Source organism: Pipistrellus kuhlii, unplaced genomic scaffold (genome assembly GCF_014108245.1).
Source record: "Pipistrellus kuhlii isolate mPipKuh1 unplaced genomic scaffold, mPipKuh1.p scaffold_m20_p_8, whole genome shotgun sequence".
Taxonomy (NCBI): domain Eukaryota; kingdom Metazoa; phylum Chordata; class Mammalia; order Chiroptera; family Vespertilionidae; genus Pipistrellus; species Pipistrellus kuhlii.
In genome coordinates, this window is record NW_023425584.1 from 50,674,038 (window position 1) to 50,693,923 (window position 19,886).

Here is a 19,886-nt window from a genome sequence, read left to right on the forward strand (position 1 = left end):
TTTATTTAGAATTCCTTACCAAAATTCTTTGCTTACTAAATATGTTGTGGATTATTCTGCTTTATTACAAACTTCATATTTCAAAATCCTTTTTAAAACTAGCAAACTCTGATACTTGAACTGTCTTCTTGAGGAACCAGAACTTGAGAGAAGCTACTGTCACAGATAAATTTCATCAGGCACCTTTGTTGGACTTTACTTATTGTTTTAATTTCATGTTCTTTCTTTTCTGTTTTCCCCTCTCATTTAGTAAGACTTATTTCCTTGAAGCAAATGACTCTGTTTCACTCCCAAGGGCATAATGGATATGTATGAAATTGATAGAATTTTATAAATCTCTTTATAAAGAGGGAACTAACATTCTTTAGTATTTGCCATGTATCAGGGCCTGAGTTAGACACTACTATATTAATTCATATTACCCCTAAAAGAACCTTAATGAAGTATGTATTGTTTTCTTCATTTTATAAGCTGAGGACATTGAAGATCATTTAAATGATGTGTCCTTTCTTTCCTATCTTCCCTTTGGCTTTCTTTTTTATTTTAAAAATATTTTATATGTTGTTTTTTAAATTGATTTCAGAGACAGGAGAGGGAGGGAGAGATAGAAACATCAATGGTGAGAATCATCAATCAGCAGCCTCCTGCACTCCACCTCCCTGCTGGGGATCAAGCCCGAAACCAGGCATGTGCCCTGACCAGGAATTGAATGGTGACCTCCTGGTCCGTGGGTCAATGGTCAACCACTGAGCCACAATAGCCAGGTCCCCTTGGCTTTCTTTACCTCCACCCTCCTCCTTTTAAAGTCTTCTCCATCTTTATGACAATTTCATCTTTCCAGTTGCTCAGCCCTTCCAAAACCTCAGATTCATCTTTGTTTTTTTCCACTTCATACTCTACATCCACTCCCTGTCAGCTCATCACCTCCACCCCATCTCCCTGGTCCATGTCACCATCCTCTTACTCCTAAATTATTTCAAGGAATATAATTTCAAGGAAATAATTCAGGAGCAAGATTATTACTGGGTCTCTGCTTTAACCCTTAGGGCCTATACTCAACCCAGCAGTCAAAGTGATGCTATGACAATGCATTAGAAGTAGTCACTTTTTTTTTTTTACCCCAAACTCTCCAGTGACTCGCAACCCAAAGTAAAATCCTCACCAGATCTGAGTTATCCTTACCTCTGACTTCATCGTCTCCACTTTCCCAGCCTGGCCTTATGGTTTTTTACTTGCTTTCTGCCTCAAAAGTTGTCTGCCCCTATACCTTACTCCTTCAGGCCTTTATTCAAATATTACCTCCTTCAGAGGCAGTCTTTGATCATCTTATTTAAAAGAAACCCCCATCAGATTCCCCATGTCCCCTCCCTGCTTAATTTTTCTCCACAGTATTTATAATCATACGGCAGCCCACATATTTTCCTATTTACTTGTCATCTGCCTCTCCTACCTGGAAGGTGAACTCTATGAAGGCTAAGATTTTGTTTTCTACTGTGTCCCCCACCTCTAGAAGAATGTCTGGCATGTTTAAAGCATCAAGTAAATATTGGTTGAATAGAGGAATTATTCTCCCACACGCACTTTCAGGGCAGGCCAAGGTGACCTACTGTGCAGAACTTCCCGGCTCCTATTTTCATTTCATCTCCCTTGTTCTTCCCCAGCTTCTCCTTAGGAGCCGCTTGTCTGCACTTGTTTTAGGTGGAAAGGCTGGTGAGTCCTGAGAAGTACTGGCAGCATGGGCACCCAGTGTTTCTGCTGCCGGGCACATGCACCTCAGTGGTGGCAGAGAGCAGCACGAAGCGTGAAGTTTGCATCATCCCATTACCATGGTTGCAAGAGGGAACTAGAAACGACTCTCTACTACAGAAGCCAATTTTGGCTCTCTCTGGACGCCATTCATGGAGAATGAAGGGAGGGAGATCCTTCCTCCAAAGGGTAATTTGGTGAGGCGCCAGCAAGATGCCGCTGCGGCCGGAAACACTTCCACATCCGCCTTTGCAAGACGTGGTGTGACCCAACCTGCCCAGATTGTGGCTCACCTCAAGTTTCAGCCACACCAACCACAGGGCTCTGAAGATGCCAACAGGGCCTCTCACAGGGAACTTGATTCTTCCTCCTGGATTTCATGACCAGAAAGCAGAGCGCTGACTTCTGCTGCCCAGGCAGGCAGGGGGAGCGGGAGACGACAGAGAGGAGCGGGACGGCGAAGCCAGCCTGGCAGTGGGTCCAAATGTCTTAGGAAGGGCAGCAGGCAAACTCAGGGTCTGGGTTCTGGGAAGGAGACGCAGACCAAGGAGCAGTGCCCAAGGCCATCACCAGCAACCAGCGGCGGTAGGGAAAAAAATAGCCGAACCGGTTCTAGCATCTGCCAGGGAGCCCGCAGCTGGGGAAAGTTTCCTTTTTTTTTGCTGCAGAACAGTCCAAAGTAAAGAGCACTCCCTTTTGGGGTGCTGTCACACACATACACACTCAGAACAACTCGGGGACACTGGCTCCCGTTAAAACACACACACACACACACACACACACAGCCCCCCACAAACACACAGAAGAGAAAAGCAGCACGCGCCCCTCTCCTGGGGCAGTGAGGTTTGCGGAGACCCAGCCTCGCCCTGCCCACTCCAGGGAGTGTGCCAGGAGCGTACCAGGAGGGGGCCGTTTCCATCCCCTGACTTGGCTCTTTTGGGATTGCACTAACATTTAAACATTCAAACTATGGGGGGGAAGGAGGATTGGGGAGGGGGGAGAGGTGGGGTGGCGAGGAGGCCAAACCTTGGGGAAGGGAGCAATCTAAGTCTGACTTCTCCACTCGCAGGTTCATTTTCCTGGTTTGGGTGAGTGTAGGAAGGAGCGTGGTTCCTGGAAGGGCCAGCCCCCAAGGGCGAGCTGTCCTCCATTCCGCTGGGGTGTCAGTTTCAGTGGAAACTTTCCCTTGGAGGCTCCTCCTCTTTCACCTTGGAAACAGGCACCTGGCGGGGCGGGGCCTGGGCTGGAGGGGCGTGGCCAGGGCGGGAGGGGCGGGGCCACTCCCCCGCGCTTGGAGTGGCAGGTTGCGCCCCGCCCCGGCCTGGCCCGCCTGCCCCTCCCCGAGGAGGGTTCGGAGCGCAGGGGGCGGGGGCGATCGTGGGGCCCGCGGGGCTCGGCCGCCCACTGGTGACCCGTAGGAAAGTTGCTCTCGGACCTTCCCCCGCCTCCTGCTTCCTCCCCCGGGCCCTGCCGGTGAGTTGGAGTCGGGCGGGGAGGAGCCGGGCAGTGACCTGCCAAGTCTTGGGCCAGGAGCCGGCTTCCCTTCCCCGGGGGACTGGGCACCCCGGGAGGCTCCGGTCTGGGTCCTCGGACCGGGAACAAACTTTCTGGGTTGTCCCGGGACACTCGTCGGGCAAGCCCAGCACCGCGAGGGGAGGAGGAGCCAGGCCAGGGGGACAGGTACGTGTACGTGGCATGCCGCTGTGCGAGTGGCACTTGAGGATTCTTTCATTTCAGGGGGTTAAGAGGAGGGGGAGCAGAAGAGTCCCTTTCCTGCTCGCCCCCCACCTCCCCGCCGACTGGGCTGGAGGAACAGGTATTGAAGTGGGGGTTGGAGGGTGGAGTCGGGGGGGACCCAGGGAAAGTGTCCCTAACAAGATTCGGTGTTGGCCCAGGCGCAGCGGCTAGGAGGCGGCTCCCAGAGCTGTGGGACTTGGCATTACACAGTGATAACCCTGCGGGAGACACAGCCAGGTTGTTTTGACGGAGAAAGATGTCATCAGGGCTCTACCTCGCTTCCCTGATCCCTGGGGCCCGGAGAGCTGGGTCCTAGGGGAGGAACAGGCAGAGGCACAGGGAATCTAGGGCTCAGTTTCCCTCTCCAAACTCCTGGCTGACACCAGAGACAGAAGCGGCGCCACTTGGAGGTTTGCAGAACTTGACTGGAAGAAGGACTTGCTTGTTTGGTGGCTTGTTGCTCAACTTCATAAGTTCTCAAGTGAACCTGCGTTTAAGTCATGTCTGTTGTTATTGATGGGGTGTGTGTGTGTGTGTGTCTCGCCTCTACCTCAACAAAGCTCCCTTGTTAACCCCGCTTCTGCTAGAGAGCGAAACTGGCTGCTGTCCTAATCCAGCCCCACCAGAGCACCAGAACAAGGTGTTGGTGGCAGCTGCAGCAGCCCTGTTTTGCTAGGGGCATTGGGAATCCTGTGAACAGATCTGATGAATTAGCCCAGCTCTGTCCCACTAACCTGGATCTATGCATTCATAGCAGATCTGGTCTCCACCTTTCAGCAGGTGCTAAAGCCTCAGCTATTTAGGGACTTGCAAAATTCCACATGGAGACAAGGAGCCCCACTCAGAGGACAGGCAGCCCTGAGGAGTACTAGTAAACAATATATACCTATTGTTGCTTCCCTGTAAATCTGAACTACACCCTGACTTCTGTGAAGGGGTCCTGCTATCCAATTAATCTCATTAGGAAGTCAGCTGTGCTCTGCTAGCTTGGATAGCAGCGCTGATGAAATTATGTAGGTCATTGAAAAATAATTCCTGCTTAATCACCTTTTATCCTGTTGGTTAATGAGGGAAAAGATTTCCTCTCCTTAGTGCATCTTGCCTGGTTGGCAGGGTCACTTGCCTGACCCTCAAGCTCCCTATATACCTGGCACTAAACAGGATGTTGTCCCCGAAGCTGCCCAAACCTAGTGTACTACAGCTGAAGTCCACATTTGGAGAACTTAACTGGTCTTCTCTGGATGGAAGTGAGCAGGAGATTCAGGCCATAAATTGACTCTTTAATCAGCATATTCTTGGCTTTAGATAACTTTTACTGGTAATCAAAGGCTGGTTTCTTTCAGCTCCAGTTAATCCCTTTCCACAGAGCTCATAAGAATTGTGTCCATGCTTATCTTGAAATAAACTAAGTTTGGGGTCCCATTTGTTATTTGTCCTATAGCTTTTGGAACAGGATAAACAGTGAAGCAGGTGGAAAAGGCAAGAGAAACCAAATATCAGTGAACCAGATTCAGGAGAAATTTAGAATAGCCTGATGATTTAGGCCACTAGCTTCCTTCTTGCCTCTACAATAGAGGCCCTATAGGTTGTACCCCTTTTCATGCAGTCCTTTGGAAGACTAGAAATAAAAGGACTGTTTTACTGCAGAGTCAGAGTAATGCATTGCTGGACAGTTCTTCATGTTAACCTCCCAAGTTTGGTTCAAAACACGTTCTCTGCAGAGTTCTTTCTACTATAGTAGGAAGTCAATAGATAATGTCTACAAATCAAGAGGCAGATATACACATACATTATTAGGTAGAGGTACATATTAGAAGAGACAAAAAAAAAGTTACTAAAGAATGACTTTTGAAATTATGTTCTTATATTATTTTAAAAAGAAAATTTGATAAGGAAATCCCCTTTCTTTGAAGATATAAAAATTGCTCTCTTGGGCCACTGCTTAGACGCTTGGTCTTTATTCTGTGTTAGATTTGTTTCATAGGGCAATACATAGACCTTTAAGGAACTGGATCCTCAGATTTTCACCTTGGAACACAATTTACATCTACTTTGCTCTTACTCTCCGATATTCCCAACTCTTAGGTTTTAGCCTAGCCTAGGTAGGGGAACAGTGCTCAAGAGTGATCAATAGCCAAAATCGGTTTGGCTCAGTGGGGGTGGGGGGGGGGGGGGGGGGGGGGGGTGGGAGGGTGGGTGGGGGGCAAGAAATAAGATTTTTAAAATTATAGCCAAAACCGGTTTGGCTCAGTGGATAGAGTGTTGGCCTGTGGACTGAAAGGTCCCTGGTTCGATTCCAGTCAAGAGCATGTACCAGTAGGAGGTGTGCAAGAGGCGGCTGATCCATGTTTCTAACTCTCTATCCCTCTCTCTTCCTCTCTGTGAAAAAATCAATAAAAAATATATTTTTTAAAAAAGAGTGATCAATAACTTCAGGGATGTCATTTATGGGGTTATTTTAGTAAAGACAATAAAAGAAGATTACATTTCTGTAGTGCTTTATGATTAACAAAGTGCTTTGACGTGTGCAGTATTTCTGCATTATGATTGAACCATTTTGTAGTGGGCTCTATTATGTTCAGCCTAGAGGGAAGAAAACAGATGGGATTCAGAGAAAATAAGGAACTTTAGATGCATATTTGGCTGCTCTCTGTGGTGGACTCAGACCTGAATTTAGGATTTCTGATTTAAATAAGGCCGTGTTTTAAACTTTTTCCTGCTACATTCTGTGAAGTGTTTGGATGTAAAATTGGACCTTAATTTCTTATTAAACAGACTGTCTATATTCAAGACATGTCTATATGTGTATGTAATATTTGTATCTTTTGCATGTCAACCGTGTGGCTGTACCCAGAGAGGTAGGTGAGTTGGGTGAATAAATGTTCCCATTAGATCAAATAATGAACTTTTGTTTATATCTAAAATTGAAAAAAACCAGGAAAGAGCAATGTAAGTGTGTGGTTTGCAAATATTGAAGTAATTACTAGAAGAAACATCTTGCAGAGTTGAAGGAGCTTCTTTTGGGGAATGGAACGCAGGATGAAGGGAAGCCAGGCAGGAGTCTGCTGTCTTGGGTAATACTTTATAACTTAATACCTTGTATATTATACACGTTTATTCTTTTTAAAATTTATATATTTTAAAATATATTTTATTGATTTTTTACAGAGAGGAAGAGAGAGGGATAGAGAGTTAAAAACATCCATGAGAGAGAATCATTGATCAGCTGCCTCTTGCACACCCCCTACTGGGGATGTGCCTGCAACCAAGGTACATGCCCTTGACCCAAATCGAACCAGGGACCTTTTAGTCCCCAGGCCGATGCTCTATCCACTGAGCCAAACTGGTTTTTGGCAATGCTTATTCTTTTAAAAAAATCTGTTGCAAGGACAGAGTAAAGGCCTGTTTTCAGAATTTTAGAGTAGAAAGGGATCAGATTATTTACTGCCAGTTCTTTCATTGTGCAGGTGAAGAAATTGAGGTATAGGTGTTTAAATATTTTGTTAAGGTCACATGGCTTTAGAAACAAACTCTTCCAAGCACAAATTCACACTCTTTCCCCAGGCTGGTGGAAATTTTCCCCAGGCTTCTAATTCCTCAATTATCTTTCTAGTCAATTCTCTCTTCTCCTATCTAGTTTTTACAATGTTTGCATAGATTATACGATTGTAGATTCAAAATCAATTTCTCTTAGTTTCTCATATTTTCATTATGACAAAACTTCAAATATCTTTAGAGTCAGTAATTTTTAAGTTAAATTTGTAATGACTTTTAGTTAGAATTAGAGACACCTAGACAATTTGTGTGTGATTTTTTAGGAATTGACAGTGTTTTCTGAGTTGAATTTGCTAAATACTGGAATTAGGGCTCAAATTTTATCCTAAGAAGCTATGATGAACAGAAGATGCTGAAGGGGCTTTTCCAATATCTCTGTGTTAGTTGCTTAATTTTGGAGTTCCAAGAATAAGGATACAGCTGACTTTCAAAAGAGTGGTACATTCATGACATTTTAGAGCTATTATATTAAAGTTTTAACACCACAACTTTTCCTTTTCTTTATGCACAAGATCTTCTTTCATTCCACATATATCACTAACTTAAAACTTTTTTTTCTGATTACATAAACAATATATATTATTCAACATTTAAACTTTTAGGAAGATGTAATCTTAAAAATGAAAGTATACTGTAATCTTATATTCTGAAGAAACTACCAAAAACTTCTCTCTTTATTAAAATATATTTACTATTATTGTGAGTATTAATAACAGCTGGGTTACCACTAAACAACTTTCAACTTGGTTTTTGTTTTTAACTTAATATGTCTTGAAAATGTTTTCATGACCATATATATAATATATATGGAGCATCCTGGCTGTATATTATTGCATCACAGGTCATTGAAACAATTGCCCATTGTTAAAAATTTGTGTTGCTTCCCATTTTTTCATACCAAGAACAGTGCTTTAGAGAATATCCTTAAAGTATACTTGTGTGAGTGTTTTTTGTAGGAAAGTTTTGTGAACCAGGGATATGAGAATATTAACATTTTAAAATTATACTTCCTGTAATATTGCATTGATCCCCCCTCCTTTTCTTCTTCTTCTTCTTCTTTTTTTTTTTTTTTAATGAATACATAAGACTAGAGATAGAAATTCCTAATTCACGACCAGACACTGAAACAAAAGGTCATAGTAGCAAAAGGCTCTGAACTGTTAGGTAGGGCTCATCTCATTTCCTCACATTTTAGGTTCTTTTTGATTTAAACTTTTTCCCCAAGAGAAGACAGTAATTGATAACAGCTATAAAAATACTCTGCAGTTGTTGGATGAGCTGCTAATTAGCTTTTATGGAACATAGTTTTTTTTTTTTTTTTTTAAAGAACACATTTTCTTAACATTATTCTGGGACATGCCATTAAGGAGTTCAGAGGATCCACTAAGCTGTGCAAAATGAATGTATTTTAGCATCTCTTCTGGTATTTTTAAAGTTTACCTCTATTGAAATATTGGCAATGGGTAAATTTTAAAGTCTTTAGGCTTGTAGAAAGTGTTATGAACTGATTTCACTCTTCTGTATGTGGAAAATGTGAAATAAGAAACTTTGGCTAAATTTTGGGCTCATTGAAGCAGGAACATTTCAGGGATTCCTGTGGTAAAGTTTTTATTGGCTATCTTAGAGAGTTGATTAATATTTTTACTGAGTCTAAGCTTTGTTCATAACCAGTTAATTACAAGATTATGTTTCATTCTTCAAAGTTAGTGTCTTCAGTTTTGTTTGTGTACATGAAACTTGTACTTAAAAGTTTATTCATTTTAGGTTGATTTTCATTGTAGTATATCAGGATGAGTATAGCTATATTTTAAAAATATGATCTCCAGTGGGTCATTTAGCATGAATACTATGCACAACCTCAAAATAAAATTGTATGCATTTATTTTATTAAATAATGTTATTTTATTTTATTTTTGTATGATAAAATTTTTAAATAAAACTTATGTGTGTTTGTTTATTGATTTTAGAGGGAGAGAGAAAAAGGAGAGGGATAAAGAGATAGAAAGCATGGTCGAGAGAAACCTCAATCAGCTGCCTCCTGCATGCCCCCTACTTGTGATCAGTTCTCAACTCAGGCATGTACCCTGACGGGGCATGGAACCAATGAGCTATTGGTTCATGGATCAACACTCAACCACTAAGCCACATCAGTGGGGCTTAATAAAACTACTTCTTAGGACAGATGAAATTTTATGCTTGTACATACTCATATTTTCATGGCAAGATGCAACTTAAGGTATTATTCTTGATTATTGCCTATTCTCTATTATGGAGTCACTTTTTTTTTTTTTTAATAAGTTGAATATTTTAAATCCCTCATAACAATGTGTATGTTATAAAAGTTTACACTTTTGATTATTTTAGGCAAGATTTTTATGAAAAATCTAACAGTGGGACCTTCATCGACCTTGATTTGCTTCAGAAAACACCAGACTACTTTATTTATCTGCGTTGTATTAAAAACTTAATGGTTGATGAAAATTTATCTGCTTGATTAAGTTTGACCTTGTTTAAATTCTCTGCTTGTACTTCTCCACTGTGTTACTGTTTAGGTTAGGATCTTGCATGTCCTATTTGAAAAGTAGACTCTGGAGTTGCTATAGATGAATCAGTTGTAACTTGTGCTTGAACTGGTTTTGTTGCTACCTTCCTTCTCCTACCCCCCTATTCCCCTCCTCCTGCCCAAGGTAATAGTGTTTGCTGATAATCAACCACTTGGTCATGTTTTAGGGTTAGTTTGTTCACCGAGGAGTGGTAATTCCTTTCCAGTGAATCACACTACGTTTGAGGAGGCTTCCTGATTCAAGTAGGACTGACTCGACCTGTTGTCCTCTGAGCTTCTGTCAGTATAGGCATGCCAGGAACAGGTTCTCAAGTTGGCTCTCTTTTCTACATAGATCATTTCTAAATCTGTATCCTCGTTGCTGACTTTTGAAATCCTAGGCTAGGCTTGCTTCTCCAGTTCTTGTTGGATAGGTCTACATTTGGATCCTGACATAAAGTTAAACTCTAGAATAACAAGGGTAACCCTGCATCTTAATCATCTAGTTCTAGTAGAGCACCTTCATATTGAATAGAATCTTATACATGCTTGCTGATGATCTACCTGTTATTATCACATGGGCAATTATAATAAAAAAAAAATCCTCATGCAAGGATATGTTTTTATTGACTTTACAGAGAGAGGACGAGGGAGGGAAGGTGGGAAGGAGGAAGAGAGAGAGAGACAGACAGACATAGATGTGAGGGTGAAACATGGGATCAGTTGCCTCCCATTCCTGCCCTGACCAGGGATCAAAGTGCAACCAAGATATGTGCCTACTCCAGGAATTGAACCCAAAACCATTTGGTGCGTGGGACAAAACCCCAACCAACTGAGCCACTGGCCAGGGCTGGGCAATTATAATTTTATTTTTTATTTATTTACTTATTTTAAATATTTTTTATTGAGTTTTTATAGAGAGGAAGAGAGAAGGATAGTTAGAAACATCCATCAGCTGCCTCTTGCACACCCCCTACCGGGGATGTGCCCGCAACCGAGGTACATGCCCTTGACCGGAATCGAACCTAGGACCTTTCAGTCCACAGGCCGACACTCTATCCACTGAGCCAAACCGGTTTTGGCTATAATTTTAAAAATCTTATTTCTTGTCCCAGTCCCCCCCCTCCCCCCCCAATCTATTTCATACCATTGGCAGTTTGACTTTATAGAGTACAACTTTGTGCATGTTGTTGATCGTGATCCTTGTTGTCTACTGGGTAATGGCTCAACTCAAGGTGTGATGATTAATTTTATGTGCCAACTTGACTGGGCCATGGGGTGTCCAGATATTTGGTCAACATTGTTCTGGGTGTTCTGTGAGGATATTTCTGAATGAGATTAACATTGAATCTGTAGACTGAATAAAACAGATTACTTTCCCCCATTGTGGGTGGGCCTCCCTTTTAACAAAAAGGCTGAATAAGGGAGAATTCATTTTCTTTGCCTGTCTTTGAACTAGGACATTGATCTTCTCTGCCTTTAGACTCAAACTTGGGCTTGACCTTGAACTATAATATAGGCTCTCTTGATTTTCTGCTTGCTAACTGCAGATGCTGGGACTTTTTAGCCTTCATAATTACTTGAAGCAATTCCTTATAAAATAAATTAGTGCCTCTGTCTCTTGTCTCTTTCTCCTTTAAGTATATATCTCCTGTTGGTTCTGTTTCTCTGAAGAACCCTGACTGATATTCAGGCATCTATGATCTGCAGTCCTGTGCAGATCCTCTTCTCTGGCACCTACTGATCTGTTCTCATTCCTGAGCCACACCCTACCTGTTCCTTTTTCTCGATTTCTGCTGGGACTAATCCTTCCTCCTTCCTGTTATCTCAGTGAGGCACATTCTTCAAAGCCAAGTTCCGAGGCTGGGTTCTCCAAGCCTTTCTTGGCTGACTTTTCCTGTAGTAATTTCCTGGTATCAGAATCTCTGTACTGCAATTATAAAAACTTAGTCATTTGCTGCCTTCTAGTGTTATCTTTTATACTTTTGTCCTTCCCAACTAGATGATAAACTTCTTTAGGACTGGGTCCAAGCTCTAGATATCCAAATCCTCCTCTGTTTTTGGTGTTGCCTTACATTTAGTAGGTGGCCAGTGAGTATTTACTGGTATATATACATGTTAAAACACTTAGATCTACCTGGGAAAGGCAAGGTAAATGTGTAGCTTGCATGCCCCCACACTTCCCAATCTTGAGCCTGTAGAAGAAATGTCTAATTTATTTCTCATAGGACCTGGAAGTCTTTATCAATGCAATGCTCCAGAGAAACTCTGCTGGCTGTTTGGGGTTGTTATTAGAAATGAAACCTATATATCATTCTTGATCTAAAGCCAACTTTTCCTAGGAAAAAAGATTGAGTCATATTTTAAGTCCCATTGAATTAGCCCTTTCCTGAGGTGCTGAATTGCAACTGTTTTTGCTGTCACCTGCTTTGCTCTTATATCTTGTAGTTCCCTTTGCTTGGCCTCTGGCTATGTCTTTTCATATCTTCCTCCGTAAATACACTATGTAGCACACTTGTGTCAATAATTTTGAACAAGGATGAACAGGAAGAAATTTGGAAAATTAGCTAGATGTTTCTAGGCAATTTAGATTTGTCAAATTTTATGCAAATTTCATTCAAGCACAGTATGATTTTCCTGTAATTGAATGGAAGTTTTGAGGAACAGCATTGGAGATCTGACCTCATTCTGCTCTTTGGCTTATCTTTTAAGCCCCAAGTATTGCAAACCCTCTGCCCACAGTATCCATCCTCCTTACCCTGTGCTCCTGCACTTATCTTCTAACATATTATGCTTTACCTAATAGGTGTATTGTTTATGGACTGCCTCCCTGCATAAGAATATAAAGCTCCATGAAGGGCTGGGATCTTTGGCCATATTAGTATTGCCTATCTTTGACTATATGTACCAACATGCAGACCAGTGTCTGACATTCAATAAGTATTTGAATTGAGTGGAAGTTTGCTAACTTGGAATCCTTCACTGCTCCTCCCCCCTACCCTCTTAGTAGTTGTCTAGTCTCTCTGTTATATCCTCTGTAAGGCCTCTGTTTCCTTTTTTCCCTTCTTTGTACTGAAGATTGCTTCTATCCAGAGCTAGTTAGTTCTTTCAAACCATATACTACCTGTTTCCCAGGTCTGTAGTCTTCGTAATACCCTTGTCACTAACGGAAGGAATTTATAGTCCCTTAGCTGTTCATAGTTTACAAAGCAATCTCACATATATGATCTCATTTGAAGTATTCTTGAGTCTGTGACAGTGATGTATTCTTTAGGGCCTGCCATTCACCAAAGTATGCAGGTTGGCAGAACCTTGTCCCACCAACGATGCAACCATTCTTTATTATATGCAAAGCACACACTCCCTGTGGCTTGGCTGTTGTCAAATTGTATATAAGGACTATGTTTCTTTGACATCTTCTATCCTTCTCCAGAAGAGTGCCTATATTGTATAAGGGACCCATGTAAAGGGATAAAAAGAAAAAAGAAAAAACAAAGAAACAATCAATAACGTGCATTTATGGGACATGTCAATGAAAGGTACCCAGCTAGATGCTCAACAACTGTTTTTGCCTCAGTTAATTTGCTTGCAGGAACTCCACGTGAAATTGGAGACACAACATGGAAATGGGAAGGTTGGCTAAAGGATGTAATTCATGGAGAAATGAGGGCTGGTGACCTTCAGGTTCTCCACCTGGCCTCTCTCTCTGCTAAACTGTGAAGACAGACCATTTTCTTCCTAAAGACCTTCTGTTCTTGCCTCTAAGTCATGGGAGTGCTCAATAACTATTAGTGTCTAGTAATGACACAAGACTATTCCTCTGAGCAATCAAAGAGCTGTAGGCGTGTCATACATTGACAGGTACTCACAAATCTCTTTTTGCTCTTTTGAAATATCACACTCGGGGGAATTGTATACAACTTGTTATGACAGAGTGGCCTTAAATATTCATTCCTTTTACCTCTTACTTTAAGAGAAATGCTAGCATTTAGTCTTTGGGGTGCCAGTAGCAATTTTGGACAAATTGTAGTACAACTTTTTTCAAGGTTCTTATTTTCACATACTTATTTATGTATTAACATATTCATATTATCCTTTCTAATGATGGAGGAACATGAACTTTGAGATGAATGGAAAATCAAGTGTTAAATGGAGTTCCTGGATCTATTGTTCTCTCTGATAATCTAATTAGCAAGTATTTATTATTATGGAAGGCAATGTGGGCATAGTGGAAAGGGGATGAAATTTGAATGAATTTGTGTTCAAATCCCTGCACTGCCTTTTAGTGTGGCTTCATACAAGTAAGTTTCCTGTGATGACCCTTAGTGTCCTCATCTTAAAGTGGAAATTATGCCCATCTCAAGAAGTTTCTGGGTTGGTTAAATAACAATGTGAAGTGCTTTACATGGAAGAAATAATTCCTGGTAATTGTTATTTATATACTGAGGCTCTGTTAGCACTTTTCTAGGGACTATCAAGGGGCTTTCAAAAGGTGTATAAGAAATATATCTGCAAGGCCACAAAAGATGACACACACAAAAACGTGATGAAGTGTTATTTGTACAGAAAGTAAGTACAAGAAACCAGAAAGGTAGAGGTCATTGTGGTTATAGTCTTCAAGAATCATGGTAGAGGTTGTGTTATAAATTGTGTCTTTTGGTTGTAAATTATAGAAGTTAAACTGTGTGGAGGGCAAAGAATTTTCAGTAACCACCAAAGGCTCACCCCAATGACAGCGACTGGCATCCCGCAGCTGTTGCTATAATGTGCACAAACCACCATCCCGCAGCAGCTGATGCCCACCATGTTCCTCACATGCCCCCTGGTGGTCAGCGCATGGCATAGCAACTGGTTGTTTGGTTGGTGGTTCTGGTTCCGTCTATTTGCATATTAGATTTTTATTATATAGGATTTGTTTCTTTTCAGATAGAAAGCTGCATTTTGTAGGGGTGGTATAAACTGTAGTTGCAAAATCTCAAAATTAGACTGTCTTTTTTTAGCTCATGGAATTAGATTGTAGTTGGTACATTTGTTGTTGATATACTAGGTTGCTAAAACCCATCTCCCTCCTTTCTGTTTGTTCTGAGCTGTGGTACAAATTGGTCTGTATATTCCAGACACAAAAGCATGTGGCCAATTTGGTACAAAATTAGACTTTTTCTAATATGTTCATATAATATATAAGGTAGACTACATTAATCTTCTTTTTACATTGCTATGTTATTTGTAATCCAGGCTTATGGGAAAGATGTATTTTTTTTTTTTTTTTTTTTGAGAGAGAGTGGACTAGAGCTGGTATATTGTAGTAATATAGATATAAAAATTACTTTTCCATGTGGGGGAAGTCATTGGTGAAAGAATAAATTTAAATCTTTGCAAGACTTGGCCATTCTAATTGCTTACCAAATGGTTTATTATAAAACTTGATGGTGATTATTAAATTTCTCAGGCATTTCATCCCTTTAAAGTTGTAAAATCACCCAATTTATGTACTCTGTAATAAAGGAGAAATGTTATATGGGAATAATCAAGATAGAGGTTTACATTTCAGTTGATATAGTATCATGGTAATCTGTTCTGCATTTTTTAGTGTTTGCTTTTGTGCAAGAAAGAAATACTTAGTAATATTCTTTAAGATATATGTTCTTCTATTACCTTAGTGTAGCACAATTTTTCAGGAAAACACATTTTTACATAAAATGAAATACCTAAGTTTTGTTTTTCTCTTGGCTGCTTTTTCTTTCTTTTTATTTATTTGTTAATTCTCACTTGAGGATATTCTTTTTCCAATGATTTAAAAAAATTTTTTTTTATTGATTTTGTACAGAGAGGAAGGGAGAGAGATAGAGAGCTAGAAACATCAATGAGAGAGAGTCATCGATCAGCTGCCTCTTGCACCCCCCCCACTGGGGATGTGCCCGCAACCAAGGTACATGCCCTTGACCGGAATCGAACCTGGGACCCTTCAGTCCCCAAGCCGATGCTCTATCCATTGAGCCAAACCGGTTTTGGCTCCAATGATTTTTTTAGAGAGAGTGGGAGGGATGGGGAGAGTCACACAGAGAGAAACATCAATGTGAGAAAGAAACATGGATTGGTTGTCGCCCTGATGTTCCCCGACTGGGGCTGGGGATTGGGATTGAGCTGAAACTGAGGTATGTGCCCTTGACTAGAATCAAGCACTTGACCCTTCAGTCCCCACCACTGAGCAAACCGGCTAGGGCTGCTTTTTCTTTATATAAAAGAAGATAAATATGATACAGAAAACTGATTGAATAAAGATCTCTAGTATTTGCATGATGTTTTCTGGTTTGCAAATAATTAACAAATAAGGAACTCTTAGACAAAACCAGAGCATTATCTTTGAGGCAATAATGAATATAGAATACCATTTAACCCTACTGATTTTATATCCTTGGTGCCTCTCAAATCCATTCATTTATATGTATTAACTCCACTCTCTCTACTAGATTATTATAGTAGTTTCCTAACTGGTCTTCCCCATCCACTCCCTAATTGGTTCTTCTCTCCAGCCTTACTGATTTTTAAAGAAGGTAAATTTCATGGTGCCATTTTCCTTCCCCATCTTCTCATCACTCTTAAGGTAAATAGAGATCCTTAATGTGTGCCAGGCTCTGTGGAATCCAGCCCGACTCCCTAGCCAGCCTCATCTCCTACCATTCTCTCACTAGCTCTCAGTACTTTAGCACAACTGTCTTTCTTTCAGTTTGTAATGCACACGTATGTTTTAAAAAAAACAACCACAGAGCCTTTGCACAAATGTTCACTACTCGCAACACTGTTCCTCCCCACCTCCACCATATATATCTGTACCTCTAACCCTCAGTCCATGTTGCTTGATTGGTTAACTCCTATTTATCTTTATCTTGAACCTCATTTTTTTCAGGAAGACTCTTTACACTAGTTGGGTCCCACTATTAAAGGCTTTTTACATCATCATGTATTCCCCCCCCCCCCCCATTGGACTTATCATTCTTATTTATGTGCTTAAGTAAATCAGCATAATGATGGCAGGTAGTCCTGTTTTTATTCACCATCATGTCCCTAAGACTTAGCACAGTAACCTAGCACACATTATATGCATCATAAATATTTGTTGAATGAATGAATAACGTTAAAAAATAGAACCAAATAGCTCAGCTACCTAATTGATTAATGCAGGCACAAGACCAAAGACATTCATTGTAAAAGTGAAATGAGCCCCACAAAGAGGTTCTCTCAGGAGGTTGCCTGCTCATTTCTTTAGCTTTGGAAGGAATTTTGGGACAGTTTTAAAGAATTGTCTTTAAAAGTAGTTTATAAGCCACATAACAAAAGCACTTTAAGCTTTTGACTAAAAATAATACCCAGTTTGATGATTCTCTTTATTTTCTAAATGTACTTCCAACTCAACAGATATCAAGTTCTACTTTTAAAAGAACCAATTGACCACAGTTGAAAATTTCAAAAGAATGCCATATGCAGAAGGCAACCTTAAAAGAGTTGTTCCTAAAATGTTTTGAGCACTGGTGGGCATTTTTGTAATAAGTGTGTAGTCTTTGAAGGGGCTCATACTCCTGTGGCTGTGTGGGTTCTGCTGTTTCTGTTAAAACCTTCCTCGAAGTCACTCTTCATGTTTTGAAGATGGTCCCCTTTTTGGTATGGCATGAGGCAGAGAGATGTATTTTACTTTAAGTCATTCACCTCTTCCTTGTGCTTTCCATACTCCAGAGGGAAAATGAGCCTTGGGATTTTATTTATTTATTTATTTATTTATTGATTGATTGATTGATTGATTTATTACTAGAAAGGCATGTAATAAGGGGAGTGGATTAACTACAACACAGAGTTTTAATTTTTTTTTAGATGTTGAATTTTGTGTTTGGCAAAAGTCCCTGTTAGTGTGAAAGATCGCAGAACTGAGACCACATTCTTCCATTGAAAAATATCAGGCCGAAGCCGGTTTAGCTCAGTGGTAGAGCGTCGGTCTGTGGACTGAGGGGTCCCAGGTTTGATTCCGGTCAAGGGCATGTGCATTGGTTGCGGGCACATCCCCGGTAGGGTATGTGCAAGAGGCAACTGGCCGATGTTTCCCTCTCATCGATGTTTCTGGCTATCTCTCTCCCTTCCTCTCTGTTAAAAATCAATAAAATATATTAAAAAAAAAAAAAAGAAAAATATCAGGATCAGGGATTCCTGCCAAGTTCTGCTACTCAAGATTATTTATTCAATACTTGTGTTGGTTTAGTCAATAGTGGCTGAATCTCTTCTGGGCTAGTATTGCCCTTTTATCTCTTGATTTTGGAAGCAAGTTGCTGTGTGTATGGTCTTTCTCCAATCACTCAAATCCGCATAGATTTTAAGTAGGAGTAACGGAACTTAAAATGACATATACACTTCTGTGCTTTTTAATCTGTAGGAATACCTCTGGATTTACTGAACTAATAACTGCAGCTGTTGAAGATTATCTTCAAGCAGGACATTTGTTACATCTCCACTCAGGCTGCCATTAGCACTGCTCTTTTTGCTTGTTCACCTTGGGGAAAAATGAACTAAACTCAACATGATATAAGTGCTTTCAGAATAATGGACCACCCTGCCCCAGCTAACATTGTGGTAGTGACTCCTGCTTACGGGGCCAATAACAAGTTTTATTGACCCTTTATTCTCAAGTGTTCTTGATTGCATCTGGCCAATGGATTTGTCATTCATTTGCTTTTTGTTTGGTGTACTATTTGCCAGTAAAAGCTCACATTTTCATACTGCTTCAGTGCTGACAGTATTTACCTAATCAAACATATTTTTGGTGCCTCCTTATGCAAATATAGTCTCTGTGCCCTGCAATAATATCAAGACTCGTGAGAGCACAACCTTTTGAATTTCTTAAAAATACGTGTATGCTTTTGATTTAATAAGGCTCTTAGAAAAACCACTTTCGGTGTTTGCGCAGAACCTCACTGAGTCTTAACTTCGTACCTGAATCAGTGACATCCATCTCTGTGAGCCCTGGCCAACCACATCCTACCTCCAATGGAATTATTGTCCCCAGAGGGATTTAAATATTGTCAAATGTATTTTGACTGAGATGCATTTACTTTAGCATTGAGCCCTTTGTTATTCTTTTCTCTCTCTCTCTCTCTCTCTCTCTCTCTCTCTCTCTCTCTCTCTCTTAAATATTTTATTATTGATTTTTTTTTTTTACAGAGAGGAAGGAAAGGGATAGAAAGTCAGAAACATCCATGAGAGAAAATCATCGATCAGCTGCCTCCTGCACACCTTCCACTGGGGATGTGCCCGCAACCAAGGTACATGCCCTGGACCGGAATCAAACCTGGGACCTTTCAGTCCGCAGGTCGGTATCCCTAACCAGTTTGGCTCAGTGGACAGGCCGACGTTCTATCCACGGAGCCAAAATGGTTAGGGCTATTATTATTTTTTCTAAGTCATTCAGTGTTAAACTGGAGCCATGCTTTTATGCAATGTAATGGGTACAGTTCTCTTGCTCATCACATATGCGATTGTTGTACTGTTTTCTGAGAGGGGATTTAGGAGAAAGAGAATTACTCCTCTGTGACGCAGTGCCATCTTGGGACACGATTTTGCTGTTGATCCAGGACGTCCTAGGAATGGTGGCAGTAATGTGCTTAAATCACCTGTGCTCCCTGGATGAGCACTGAAATTCTGTCAGGTAATGAAAAGTTATTGGAGAATCAATACTCTGCACACATAACCCCCTACTATTTTAAATAAGGAACTACTCAAGTTCAGGCAACACATATTAAAATATTAGGTCTAGTAATAATTAATGTCGTTTTCTAATACTTTTTTTTAAATCAAATTTATTTAAACAATACAACAAAATTTAATCAACAATATAGTTGCCATTGTTTTCTACTACTTGTGCCCAACGCTCAGGAAGCATTTTAATCCCTCTGTTGTAAAATTCTTGTGATTTTGATGCAAAAAATTCGGTCAATGCATTTTTGAGGCATTCTTCATTATTACATTTTTTTCCAAGAAGAAAGTTTTGCAAAGAATGAAACAATGGTAATCGGAAGGGGCAATATCAGGAGAATATGCAGGTTGAGGGAGAACTTCCCATTCCAACTGGCGCAGTTTTTCAGCAGTGATTCTTGCAGTATGCGGTCGTGCGTTATCGTGAAGAATTATGCCCTTCCGATTAATCAGCGCGGGTTCTTTTTCTCTTAAAGCTTGGGCTAACCTTTCCAATTGGGCACTATACACTGCACTTGTAATGGTTTGGTTAGATGGTAAAAGTTCATAATGAAGAATTCCTTTAAAATTC

At 40.7% G+C, this 19,886-nt stretch overlaps 1 protein-coding gene across 4 annotated transcripts in view; it reads left to right on the top strand.

Moving 5' to 3' along the window:
* Positions 1–3,088: 3,088 nt before the first annotated feature.
* The window catches only part of FHIP1A (FHF complex subunit HOOK interacting protein 1A), a 202,420-nt gene continuing 185,622 nt past the window's right edge, over positions 3,089–19,886 (top strand). For all 4 annotated transcript variants that reach the window (XM_045576427.1, XM_045576426.1, XM_036424770.2 and 1 more), the window contains exon 1: positions 3,089–3,426. The gene's annotated coding sequence lies outside the window, so the exon portion shown is untranslated. The remainder of the gene's footprint in view (positions 3,427–19,886) is intronic.